Raw genomic sequence first — 13977 nt, 5'->3', positions numbered from 1 at the left:
TTGACCCTCAAAAATGGACCCATGATGACGAATTTTAGTGAAGTAATTTCGCGATCACTGAAAATTCCAAAAAACGGGAGGTACAGTTATATGGGGGGATATACCAAAACATGGACCTATATTGACGATTATTTTTGAATAGACAAAATTGTAGCTAAAATTCTCAAAATACCGATCATTACAGCTAGTTCGGTTAAAAATTGCAGCTAAAATTCTCAAAATACCGAAAATCGGGAGATACCGTTATATGGGGGCCATACCAAAACATGGACCTATGTTGACGATGTTTCGTTGGAGATGTTTTATGACCACTGAGAACTTCAAATGTCAAATTACAGCTATTTCGGTTAAAAACTGTAGCTAAAATTCTCAAAATACCGAAAATTGGGAGGTACCGTTATATGGGGGCTATACCAAAACATGGACCTATGTTGACGATGTTTGGTGGAGATGTTTCATGACCACTGAGAACCTCAAATGGAAAATTACAGCTAGTTCGGTTAAAAATTGTAACTAAAATACTCAAAATACCGAAAATCGGGAGGTACCGTTATATGGGGGCTATACCAAAACATTGACCTATGTTGACGATGTTTGGTGGAGATATTTCATGACCACTGAGAACCTCAAATGTCAAATTGCAGATTGTTCGGTTATAAATTGTGGCTAAAATTCTCAAAATACCGAAAATCGGGAGGTACCGATATATGGGAGCTATACCAAAACATGGACCTATGTTGACAATGCTTAGTGGAGATATTTCATGACAACTGAGAACCTCAAATGGCAAATTACAGCTAGTTCGGTTAAAAATTGTAGCTAAAATTCTCAAAATACCGAAAATCGGGAGGTACCGTTATATGGGGGCTATACCAAAACAGGGACCTATGTTGACGATGTTTCAAGGAGATGTTTCATGACCACTAAGAACCTCAAATGTCAAATTACAGATAGTTCGGTTGAAAATTGTGGCTAAAATTCTCAAAATACCGAAAATCGGGAGGTACCGTTATATGGGGACTATACCAAAACATGGACCTATGCCCATATCCTTTGGGATATAAGTTTGTTGATCACTAGGAACCCTAAGTGCCAAATTATAGCTAATTCGGTCTGCAAATGTGGCGAAGAACGTCAAAATACCTCAAATCCGGAGGTACCGTTATATGGGGCTATACCAAAAAGTAGACCGATATAGCCAATCTTCAAACTTGACCTGCATATGGAAAAAAGACCCTCGGGTGCAAAATTTCAGCACTCTATCTCAATTATTGCGGACGCTAGAGTGATTACAACAGACGGACAGACGGACATGTCTAGATCGTCTTAGAATTTTATCCTGATCAAGAATATATATACTTTGTAGGGTCGCAAATGATTAGTTCGATGTGTTACAAACAGAATGACAAACTTAATATACCCTCCATACTATGGTGGAGGGTATAAAAATTGTATAGCTCAAAGGCAAGGTTTTTATGTATTTAATAACCTCACCAAAATATATGACGTTCGGTTTCGAGCTATCGTTGGCACCGACTTTAACTTCTAGAAAAAGGCATTTTCAGTTGCGCCTCTACACACAAAACACAACGGGTTCTTCACGTCGAACGGTAATATTTTAGCCTTCGATCGACTTGATTTTTTGCGGCATACTATACTACCTGTACTTAAAAATTAGCCATATAGTTTTTTTTCGATTTTTTGAAAAGGACAAGTAGGCGTAACCCCTTAACTTTGAAAATGGTCCATATCGGGTACCTAGGGTACCTCCCCCACAAAAGTTCAAAATTGTTGTCTTAGTGCAGTTTAGGATCTGTTCGAAGATCTCTTATAATAGTATTCGATATTGTCAATAGATTAATGTTTCAATTCACACAGGCTGAGACTATATCTGTCTTATATTTTTTACTTAATATCACAGAATTTCACTTGTTTCCCCATCTGATGCTAATGATATTTAAATACATTTTCCAATAAAACGTGCTATGGGGTTAGGTCTTCTCTGTTGACATCAAGTAGCAGAATGTGAAATTCACCGCTAATAAATCAATCCATTCCTGAAGAAATCGAGCTTTAAGGATATTTATAAGTATCTACTAATTAAATGTTAAGATTATGATAGTGATCCTGCGTCATCACCTAAAGGTGTGATCTAATTTATCACCATATCATAAAACCTTTGTAAGTGAAATCTAATCCGTCCAACCTTATCCTGCTTCCATACCAGCAACAACTTGTAAAATCTCTATAAAACAATTTGCACATTTTCATAAAACACATCTTTTAATTACTGGAAAATCCGTATTAAACATTTTTACGATCCATATCGTAACAATTCTCACCTTGTAAAATTAGGAATATTTTAAAATCACAAATAAATATCTCTCGATCTGCTAGCCAATATCACTTGGCTGGACACAGCAGGATCTTACGATGCGATTTTAATGAATGAGTTACACACACAACCAATTGAAAATACAAAATCTCAACACTTGAAAGATAAGAGGTTTCATCTTGAACGTTCAAGAGTTGATCACACAGATACCTATCGATCAAACAACTTGAGTTTGGAGTGGACAACACTTGAACGAAGATTTCTCAAATTGAAAAACTCTATGGGAGATCATTGTCAGGTTTACAGTTTGCAAAAGGCAGGTAGAGAGGCAATGCAAAACGAACGAATTTCACAATGAATTTTCGTTGTAAAATCACCGACAGAGTTATTGAATTTTGCCAAAACGAAGAAACAAAAGAACTGTGGAAATTCTTAAGATCTGTAGGAGTAGGTGCAATTGCGTTTATTACCCACTGCCCTTTTGAAATAGGCTGTGAGTAATAGAAAAGAATTGTTGTATGGTCACAGACAAGCCCAAGGGTATCACAGAGAAATTGCCAAACAAAAAGTATTTCACAAATCTTGTCGTCATTCAATGTTTGTAACATTTACTCGGCTTATTTACGCTCAATTGCAATTGAGTGGGCAAATATTTGCAATTTCACTGCTTCTCTCGCCGACGATGTTGCTTGTTGGTCTTGTTAAGATTAGAGATAATTTTGCCTTGTCATTAAAGCCGAAAATTGTAGAAAATGCTTAGGCTAAGACTTTAATTTATTTAATTACTTTGACAGTTTCAAGTGTCGTGGGAAATGCTGGGGAGGGGTTTACTCTTTGTGACACTCAACAACCTGTGAGAATTTTTTTGGTAGTAGTTTGGTTGATTAATTGTAACCTGATGAGTAAACAAATTTTTTTTTTAATTGAAATACATTCCAGGACCTCACACATGATTAGCATAACAAATTTATTTCTTGTTAATATTGAAAAACTGTTTCCATGGATCCCATAAAACAACAGCACAATCGTAAGTTGGTTACTTAAAGTGGTTTCGAACTGCTCTATCATTAGAGTCAGAGTTGTGCTTGAGACAATTTTAAATTTTAACAAGTAAGAACGGCGTTAATTTCGGCCAGGCCGAACTTGTTATACCCTCCACTACGAGTTGTATTGAAGTAAACTGGAACAATTAGTTTCCTTTCGTTTATGAAGAAGACTAAATACCAAATTTCAGCAAGTTCGGTAAAACAATGTGGCCAAACTTCAAAATACCGAAATTCGGAAAGGTACCGTTCCATGGGGCTTATATCAAAACGTCGATCTAGACTCAAAGAAGACTAAATACTAAATTTCGGAAAACCCTTCAAAATACCAACAATCAAGAGGTACGGAGGTACTATTCTCTGGGTGCTAAATCGAAACGTGGACCTATACCGAGGAATCTCAGTCAGGAAGGCTTTTATCTCAAACAAAGGCTAAATACCAAAGTACAGCCATTTCGGTTGTTGTTGTTGTTGTAACAGCATACAAACCAACGTAGAAGCATAGGTTTGATGCTGGGTTGGCAGCCGCTGGCCGAAACACTATGGTTTCGGGTCAATCCAGTACGATAGAACCAGCTGCCGTGGGACTGAGCCATTTCGGTTGGTTGCAACCTTAAAAATACAGAAAATCGGGAGGTGCCGTTCTATCGGGGCTATATGAAGGTATGGACATATACAGACAAATTTCTGGGAGCAAGTTTTATACTCAACGAAGGCTAAGTATCAAATTTCAGCCATTTCAGTGTGATAATGAGGCTAAAACCTTCAAAATACCGAAAATCGGGAGGTACCGTGTTGTGGGGCTATATAAAGGCGTGGACCTATACCGACAAATTTCATATGGAACGTTTAGTACCCCAAATGAAGACCAAATACCAAATTTCAGCCATTTCGGTGGAATATTGAGGACACAACCTTCCAAATACCGGAAAACGGGAGGTACCGATTTATGGGGGCTATACTAAGGCGTGGACCTGTAACGACAAGTTTCTGGGGGAAAGGTTTGTACTCCCAAACGAAGACTAAATACCAAATTTCAGCCATTTCTGAAGAATATGGAGGCGACAACCTTCAAAACACCGGAACTACCGTTATATGGGGGCTATGCTAACGCGTAGACCTATGCAGACCAATTTCATATGGAAGACCAAATGTCAAATTTCAGCCATTTCGCTTAAATATTGAGGTCAGAACCTTCAAAATACCGGAAATAGGGAGGTACCGTTCTATGGGGGCTATACTAAGGCGTGGACCTGCACCGGCAAATTTCATATGGAACGTTTAGTACACCAAATGAAGACCATATACCAAATTTCAGCCATTTCGCTGGAATATTGAGGCCACAACCTTCAAAATACCTGATATAGGGAGGTATTGTTCTATGGGGGCTATACTAAGGCGTGGACCTATACCGTAAAACTTCATATGGAACATTTAGTACCCCAAATGATGACCAAATACCAAATTTCAGCCATTTCGCTGGAATATTGAGGCCACAACCTTCAATATATCGGAAATAGGGAGGTACCGTTCTATGGGGGCTATATGAAGGCGTAGACCTGTACCGACAAATTTCTGGGGGAAAGTTTTATACCCCCAACGAAGACTAAGTACCAAATTTCCGCCATTTCGTTGTGATAATGAAGCCTATATCTAAAGGTGGACCGATATAGCCCATTTGCAATACCAAACATCCTAGGAGTAATTGAAACTTTTTTACCAACTTACAAAGCTCTGTCTTAAAAATTGCGAGCAGTATCTTGATTTCAACAAGTGAACGGACGGACATGGATATATCGACATAGAATTTTACCCTGATCAAGAATATATATTGGATGAATATTTCGATGTGTTACAAAAGAAATGATAAATTTAATTATACCCTCCATATTATGGTGGAGGGTATAAAAATGTTAGTCGGTTTGTTCTAAGAGTTATTGGGGTAGGTTTTCCTAATTATTCCACTGACAGACCCAATTTACACAGTCTACGTCTAAAAAATATAATCCTGCTTTTATTGCAAGAATGTCACTTGGAAGGGGTTTAAGGAATATTCGGGTCATTATCGATAGATAATATGGTGTATAAAACTATGTCAGAATCGAAGGGACTACCTTTGATGGATTTTGTATGGAAAACAAACCTCGAGTAGCCCTAAATATGCACATAAAAGTTTTGAAGGTTTGTGGGGAAGCTACCTGAAGGAGTTTTTCGATATAATCCATTTTCAAACTTGATTTCAGTATAGGATTGATCAATGTCAGTCATTTGAGTTGGTCACCTAAGGATTTTTTTGAGCTCTTGCACCATTGTGTCAGGAAATTTGGATTTTTTTGTCAGCCAACCAAGTTCTGTCAACGGTTTGAGGACCTTGTTCCATAATTTAATATGCTATCAAATGTTACACCCAATTTCTTGGGGTAGATGATGGTCGGAATCTTAACACCACCGTGTAGGTTGTGAACAGTGTGGCACTAGATTTAGTGGCGGATATTCTCTAACTCATTTTTTGGTTATCGACAAAAATTAAAAAATTAAAATGCTGTATTTAATGATATTATTCGATAAGTTAGCGACCAATAAAAAGTAGTCGGAAAGTTCTGCGATAGCAGCAGTGATGGCAACTTTATGTCATAGACTTTGGTTAACTCCCTGTTTCACTCTTCAGTTCTTCAACAACCTATATATTTCTGAATTCCACAAACGACTGGCTTCCACACGGCTGGTTCAGTTCTCTACTAATGTCAGGAAAGGAGTAGTGTCTGGGGAAGAGTAGTGTCTTTAGAATCTTCGCTACAGGCGACAGAAGAGAAATCGGCCTGTACAATTCATCTTTGACGACTTCCTTGAATGGCTTCAGTAGCGAGACTACCTTGGCAACTTTCCAAGCATCTTGTACAACATGGGTGGCTAGCGATAAATTGAGCATACTTGTCAAGTACCCAACTCATTGTTTATCCAGTTGATTAAGTATTACCTTTGAGGTTTCGTGTAGCCTTTAGATTATTTTGCGCTTCGGATGACTTCTACAATATGTCTCATAGTAAATTCTAATGCTACCTCCTCGGCTCCCATACGTGGTAGCACACTCCTCTTTGCCCTGTCACTCTCAGGATACTCTATAAACTGCCGGTTAAAATAACACGCACGCCTTTTCGGATATGTCACGCCGCTGAAAGTTACTGCCGTTCTACCATCCTTCTTCCCCGGATTCGAGAGTGATTTATTCGTTGTCCACAATTTAGTCAGTCCTGCATCAATGTTGCATTGCTTGAGGTGGTCTAACCGCTTCTTCCGCTTATGCTCGCCTACTAGCCTCTTGACTTCAAAAGTAAGTTCCCTAACTTTTCCTCAGGGTTTGCAAGAAGAAGCTCATCACGCTCATTTGCTAGTCCCATCGCCTCTGCTGGGAAATTTGGGTTAATTTCGAGCATTCGACCTACAGATACATATATAGCGAGCGGCTGCGCTTGTTATAATATCCTGGAAAATTTTTTGACCTACATGAGGATCTTATGGAATGGGCAGCTCTCTGGGGCGCTGATTGGCAAATTCTCTCAACCCTTGCTAATCAGATATTCCATGATTCAGAAAACTACGTTGGTCAGAGATTTAGACGGTTGGTAAGTTAAGAAATTCGATGATAGGAAGGTGATCTGAACTAAGAGAAATGGCTATCCCTGGACACGGTATTTTTTAGACCGTTTGCTCCAATGGTGATATCTGCCGAGCTGTGGACAGATGATTGCAATTGAATTGCAGGAATGATGCATTTCCGGAGGGTCAGACATCCAACAACATGTGGTGTAAGGTGCTGCGTTTCTTGCTATTGGGGAGACTGAAAATACTTTACAACATGGAAGTTGAACATCGGGAAGCTGCAAACACAACATACAGCTACAACATACACCTTATTTTTATTTAAATTTTCTTCTAATTGATATAGGAAATTATTGAGGTATTCGGAAAGTTTGCTTTTCATTTTAGGAACCCTAGGACCCCATACCATTTAATGTCATTTTGCGACACCAAATTCAGATATTGACAGGAACATGACCGAAATGATTGCAATAGTCGATCTGTTTAAATCTTCTCAAGAATTGTGACTTGCTAGGTCTAAAGTTACATTGGAACACCGTAGGGTTCATATAATTGTGCATGCAATGAGGAGGAGACTCAGTTTCCAATCATCTGGAATGCGTTCCTCTTGACAGACGGTGGTAACTAGCTTAAGCATACACTTTATCAAAATGTCTTATATTTCAATGGGCCCGTTGACCTCATTCTGACAAATTCAACACAATCTCCTGCTATTGGATTTATGGCATTATCTTTCATCGCTTTTACTGGATACCAACAGCTTGGAAAATGGTTCTCTAATAACCTACGCATGTTATCTCTATATGATGCAGCATTTTCTTGCTAGTCTATGATCGATTTGGTTTCTTTTGGCGCTGTCAAATCTATCAACCTCATTCCGCTATCGGACTTTTCATTGTGGAGACTACATTGTCCGACCGCTGGGTACAAGATATCAACTTTCCATATCATTGAGGTAATTTTAATCGGGGTGCACTCGTTGATATGAGAGAGGTCTCCTTCTTCTGGAATATTTGTGAAACAATTACTATTATGTATATATTATATTAACGCAACAGTAGCATAGACATAGGGATACATGCATTTTTTCTTCAAACCTAAGAAGTAAAACCTTAGTATTTCCTATCGATAATTTAATGCTATTCATGACGAATTATTTCATTTGTCTTTCCGAATTCATCTATATCTCATCTTTCCTCAATTTCATACTTTAACATGATTTCCCTAACAATACGATGTGGCCATTATTCTATCCAACGAACATTCGTTTGTATTGTTTTTGTTGCTAAATTTCATTCTTATACGGAAGTATTTATCAGTAACAATTACTGTGGCTTATCCTCACTACTTTAGTAATGCTTGTCGGATTATCCTTTCATGCAAATAACTAGATCAGACTATGCAGACATACTACTTTGTGAGCGAGCTGTTGACAAAATGTGTGTCTGTCACAGGCAGTTTGATGGTCATAATTCAAATGAAATGTGTGAAATATTTTAAGCTGACAAATATACATCAAAAGAGGAGAAAAGAGCAAAAAAGGAAAGAATATTTTTTTTGGCAATTGTCATTGGATTTTCATGAATATCATAATTTATCGGTTTAACGAGATTTGGGTGAAATGAATGAGGAAGTAGGGAAATTTAGATGTAATATGAACACATATACAGTAGACTGATTCAACAAAAAAAAAAAAAAAAAAGAAAAACATTTTTTTATAAATGGTCCCCTTCCATAGCAAAGGTGAATTATCACCAAACGAAACCTACAAAACTTTATGTAATTTGTATCAAATTTCCATATATGTATATAGGGCCCAAAATACCTAAAATAGGTCAAATATGCATAGTGGAGTTATATGAAAGCCCAAGCCGATTTCACATACCACGTTTCGGTATACCCTTATATAACGGTACTGTCGGACTTTAGGTATTTTGAAGATTTTAGATGCATTTTTTCGAAGTAGCTGTAATTTGACATTTGAGGTCCCCAAGATAACGGTACATCAAACCAGAATCGTTCAATTTAGTATTGCAAATAATGTTATTTCAGCAACACCATTATAAAAATAAATATCTAAAATACGGTTTTTGGATTATATTTTTTAATGCATGTAAATGCTTTGGGGAGTTAGGGCCAAAGCATTGACCTATCTTGCAAATTGTTTTATAAGGACGATTTCCAATCACTGAGTTCAAAATGCCATGATACCTTCAATATACCTCAAATCTGGCACCCATCACATGAGGGTTACACTGGACAAATTTGAAAGATTGAATATAACAACAGGGTTGTCGTTTTAACCTTCATGTCTATTCAAAAGACAGACTTTTGCCTTTGGGACTCGTGGTAAAACACAAAGTAACGTGGAAAAATTTGCACGGACGTACTATCAATATGTTCAAAATCCATTCTTGCTAATATAAATTTGAACTGAATTTGGTCTAAAGTTAGATCAAATTTCAAAGACATATGTAGATCAGTTACAAAGTGTGAGTAACTCGGTTACTGCTTTCTAGAGTTATTGTGCGCAACATTTTAGCAAAAAGTTTTGAACTTTTGTGGGGGACGTATCGGAAGGTTTGGACCAATATTGCCCATCTTCAAACTTAAATTAAGTTTGGACAAAATATTCCGAAGTCGAAATTTTGGACCGAATCGTTTATCCGTTTGAGAGAGCTGTAGAGGTTTTCTCTGTTCGTAATGGGGTCAGCGAATGCAAGGGGCTGCAATAAAAATCAAAGCGATTCGAGAGCAGGTCTTAAACTAAATTAAATTTCACTAAAGTATGGACCAATTTGGTTACTCCCTTCAAGAGTTATCGTGAGCAGAATTTTTCGAACATTTTTTTTTATTTTTTGTGGGGAGGTACCTGAAGAAGTTAATTGATATGGCTCATCTTCGAACTTAAACTAAGTTTGGACAAAATAGAAGCCCAAATGTTGGACCAAATCAGTTCATTCATTCGAGAGTTATCGCTTATATTTACTCCATCCAGGTAGGACGGACAGATATAGCTAAATCGACACCAATTTGCCTGAAACGGATTTCGCCAACATACTTGGGGTCTAAACCAGTATTTCGATGAGACACATTTTGGTCGTATGAAAGTGTATATGCCCTCTTTAGCTTTAAGGCTGAGTTTAGCAGGAGCAATTTAAGGGGATGTCTCCCATCGTTTTGACATATTTGTAGCAGTTAATCCTCGCGGCACCTATTAAGATGTTATAAATTTGGGGGACAAGTCCTTACTTTCTGAAATAATCACCCAAGAGTTGAAAACACATAGATCCACAATTGAAATGTATATTCCACAAGATAGCTCATTTATTTTAGCTTAAGTACAGGTTGAAGGTTGGTGCCACTGTGGTGCAATGGTATGTACACCCCCCTTGCATGCTGATGCTGAAGATCGTGGGTTATATTCACCAGCCAGGCAACAATAAAAAAATCAACGATGACAAAATAACCCTCGGTAATGCTATTTTATTTATTAAGTTTGTCGGCGACCTGACTTTACGCCCAAGGACATAACGCCCAAAATTAATTTTGTGCGTTATGTCCGCCCCGACCCCGGACTTAACCCCCAAAATAAAATTGAATGTTATGTCCGCCCTAACTCCGGACATAAGGCCCAAGAATAATCGGACACAACGCCAGAAAAATGTGGGCGTTATGTCCGCTTTGTAAGTGGACATAACACCCAAAATATTATGTTGTGTTTTTTCATATTTTAATGATTAAAAACTAATATTTGTAATGCAGGGCCGGTTTCAATTGCTGTGTTCCAAAACCTACAATAAGCTATTATTTTGATCATCCTGTCTAATTTTATTATAAAAAAAATTTTAAAATTTTCAAAATGGTAGACTCTTTCAGGTTATATTATGGTTAAGTAGATTTTAAAAATGATTTGATTGATTCCTAAAATAGCAAACATCATTCAGTTGATTTTAAACCAGTTGGACGCATAAGGAGCTCCGAAAAATCGAAATCTCCTCAGGAATTTATTAACACATTTCCAAATAACGAATACTGACAAAACGGAATGTTTAACAGCGTGTTGAGTGATTTATTTCTTATTGTAAATTAAAAATTGAGTCATAGATAAAACCTAAGATGTTGAAAGCGACCGAGCAAAAGTCGAAAACGGTATATTTTATAAAAAATTGCGTGCGCGATTTCTTATAAAATATACCGTTTTCGACTTTTGCTCGATCGCTTTCGTAAGTTGTTAAGTTAAATGTTAATAAGTATTTAAAATTGTTTCCTCATTGAAAATAAAATTGAGTCACAGAGCGAACCTGAATATGGTGGAAGCGATGGAGCAAAAGTCAAAAACCGTATATTTAACAAGTAAAAAAGTATCAGTCGGCTTTGCCGACAGAGATATACCCTCAGCCTGTATATATTGAAAAAAATTTTTCCCAAAAAACGTATGTATGTATTTAGGGGTTTTTATAAGCAGCAGGTCTTAAAGTGAACTTATCCGAAATTTTGTGTGGGAGGTACCGGATGGATTGGACAAATATAGTCCATATTTGAACCTGATCTATATCTAGTAGATATATTAGGATGTGTAAAGTGTAGACCAATTCGGCCACTCCCTTTTAGAGTTAACGTATGAACAAATTTTCCGAACATTTTTGAACTTTTGTGGGGGAGGTACATGAAGGAGTGGACCGATATGGCTTATCTCCAAACTTAGACTATTTTTGGACAAAAAATTACTAAGGCCAAGTTTTGGACCGAATCGGCAGATCCGTTCTAGAGTTATTTTGCGCTCCAACCACCTCACACGGTGTCATAGGGCTTTTTTACAACTCTCAGGCTATTTTCTCAGGAAGCATGGACTTGCCCCCAATGAAACTTGTACCGTCGTATGGAGGGCAGTGAATACAAGTTGCTAAAACAAAAATCATAGTGATTCGAGAGATGGCCCTAAACTGAACTTTTCCGAAATTTTGTGTGGGAGGTAATCGAAGGAGTGGACCGATTGAGGCCATATCGGAACCTCATCTTCCTCTTGTAGAATGTTTACGATATACAAAGTTTGGACCAAATCGGTTACTCCCTTCAAGAGTTATCGTGCGGACAATTTTTCCGAACATTTTCGAACTTTTGTGGGGGAGGTACCTGAAGGAGTGGACGGATATGGCCCATCTTCGAACTTAAATCAAATCTGGACAAAATATTTCGATACCCAAAATTTTAACCGAATCTATTGATCCGTTTGAGAGTTATCGTGCGCACCAGCCAGACAGACAGACGGACGGACATTGCTAGATCTACTCAAAATTGTCTGAAACGGATATCGTACAAACATTCTTGGGGTCTAAAACCATTATTTCGATGAGGCACATTTTTGGCCGTATCAAAGTGTAAATACCCTCTTTAGCCTAAAGGCTGAGGGTATAACTAGTGGACATAGGTCCATGTTTTGGAATAGCCCCCATATAAGGTTACCGCCCGATTTTAGATATTTTGACGTTTTATGTCACATTTCTAGACCGAATTACCTATAATTTGATATTTAGGGTTCTTAGTGACCAAAAAACTTATATTCGAAAAAATTATGAACATAGGTCCATGTTTTGGTATATCCCCATATAACGGTACCTCCCGATTTTCGATATTTTGAGAATTTTACCTACAAGTTTTAACCGAATTATCTGTAATTTGAACATTTGACATTTGAAATTCTTAGTGGTCACCACACCTCTCAACCAAAAATTGTCAAGAAAGGTCGATGTATGTATTGATAAAGCCCCCATATAAAAGTTCCTCCCGATTTTCAGTAATTTGATGATTTTAGCTACGGATATAGGTCCCATATAACGGTACCTCCCAATTTTTAGTAATTTGGCAATTTAAGATACAATTTTTAACCGAACTAACTGTAATTTGACATTTGAAGGTTGTAGTGGTCACCACACATCTGCATCGACAATTTTCAACATATCCGCAATATAACGATACTTCCCGATTTTCGGTACTTTGAGGATTTTACTTAAAATGTTTTACAAACGTAGGTCCATGTTTTGGTATAGCCCCAAAACAAACCTCCCGATTTTCCGTACCTTAGCTTCATTTTTTGGACGAACTTTCTGTAATTTTAAATTTAAAAGCCGAAAAAAATTCTGCAACAAAAATTGTTCATTTAAGTTCGTATAGCCCACATACCTCCGAACTAGCTGTTAATGACATTTGAATTTCTCATGTTATGTACCGATTTTCGGTATTTTGAGGATTCTACCTACAATTTTTAACCGAATTGGGAGTTATTTGACATTAAAGGCTCCCATCAAAAACTGTCAACATAGGTCCATGTTTTATTATAACCCCTATATAACGGTACCTCCCAATTTCAAGCCCACCAAAAATTGTCAACATACATAGTTAGATATAGGCACCATAAAAAGGGCCTCCCGAAGGAAGCATTTTATGTACATTATCTGACATTTTAACGTACCCACTAAAAGTTGGGGACAGGAATGAAAACTAATTATTCCATTTTAGTTCAGAATATTTTATGGTGGAGGGTATGAAAAGTTCTTACTTGAACTTAACGCTTTTTTACTTGTTAGGGATTGATTTGGTATGAAAGTGTATATCCACTAATTTATCTCATTTCTGTCGACCATCCATCAGATGGGATTCGTATACACGCCTCTGGCCTAACCTTTTTATCTAAAAAGGTTATGCATTTAAGTCCATTTAGCGAAACAGTATGCTGTATTCAAAGATAGACACTCTAACTACATATTCTTGCTCGGAACAAAGGTCATACTATTCATGATCGACTCTTGGAGTTGAAGTCGCAGTAAAGTAGCGCATCTTCGTGTTTTAATGTACTGATAAAATGTATCGCTCAGAACAAAATAAATATTAACCAATTTTAAAACAATTTTTTCTTGACACAGCTGTCGTTGCAATATATTTTAGTTTTTTCTTCAATTTTATCATTTTCATCTTCTTTCTCAGAAGGGAGAGGGGAAG

At 37.3% G+C, this 13977-nt stretch overlaps 1 protein-coding gene across 3 annotated transcripts in view; it reads right to left on the bottom strand.

The window, feature by feature from the left end:
• Window positions 1–13977, bottom strand: part of Sytbeta (Synaptotagmin beta) — a 494139-nt gene that overhangs the window by 242226 nt on the left and 237936 nt on the right. The gene's annotated exons all lie outside the window — the stretch shown is intronic.

Source organism: Musca autumnalis, unplaced genomic scaffold (genome assembly GCF_047663935.1).
Source record: "Musca autumnalis isolate F117 unplaced genomic scaffold, ASM4766393v1 scaffold_4, whole genome shotgun sequence".
Taxonomy (NCBI): Eukaryota; Metazoa; Arthropoda; class Insecta; order Diptera; family Muscidae; genus Musca; species Musca autumnalis.
The sequence above is the reverse complement of the archived record's forward strand: the minus strand, read 5'-3'. Positions and strand labels throughout refer to the sequence as shown.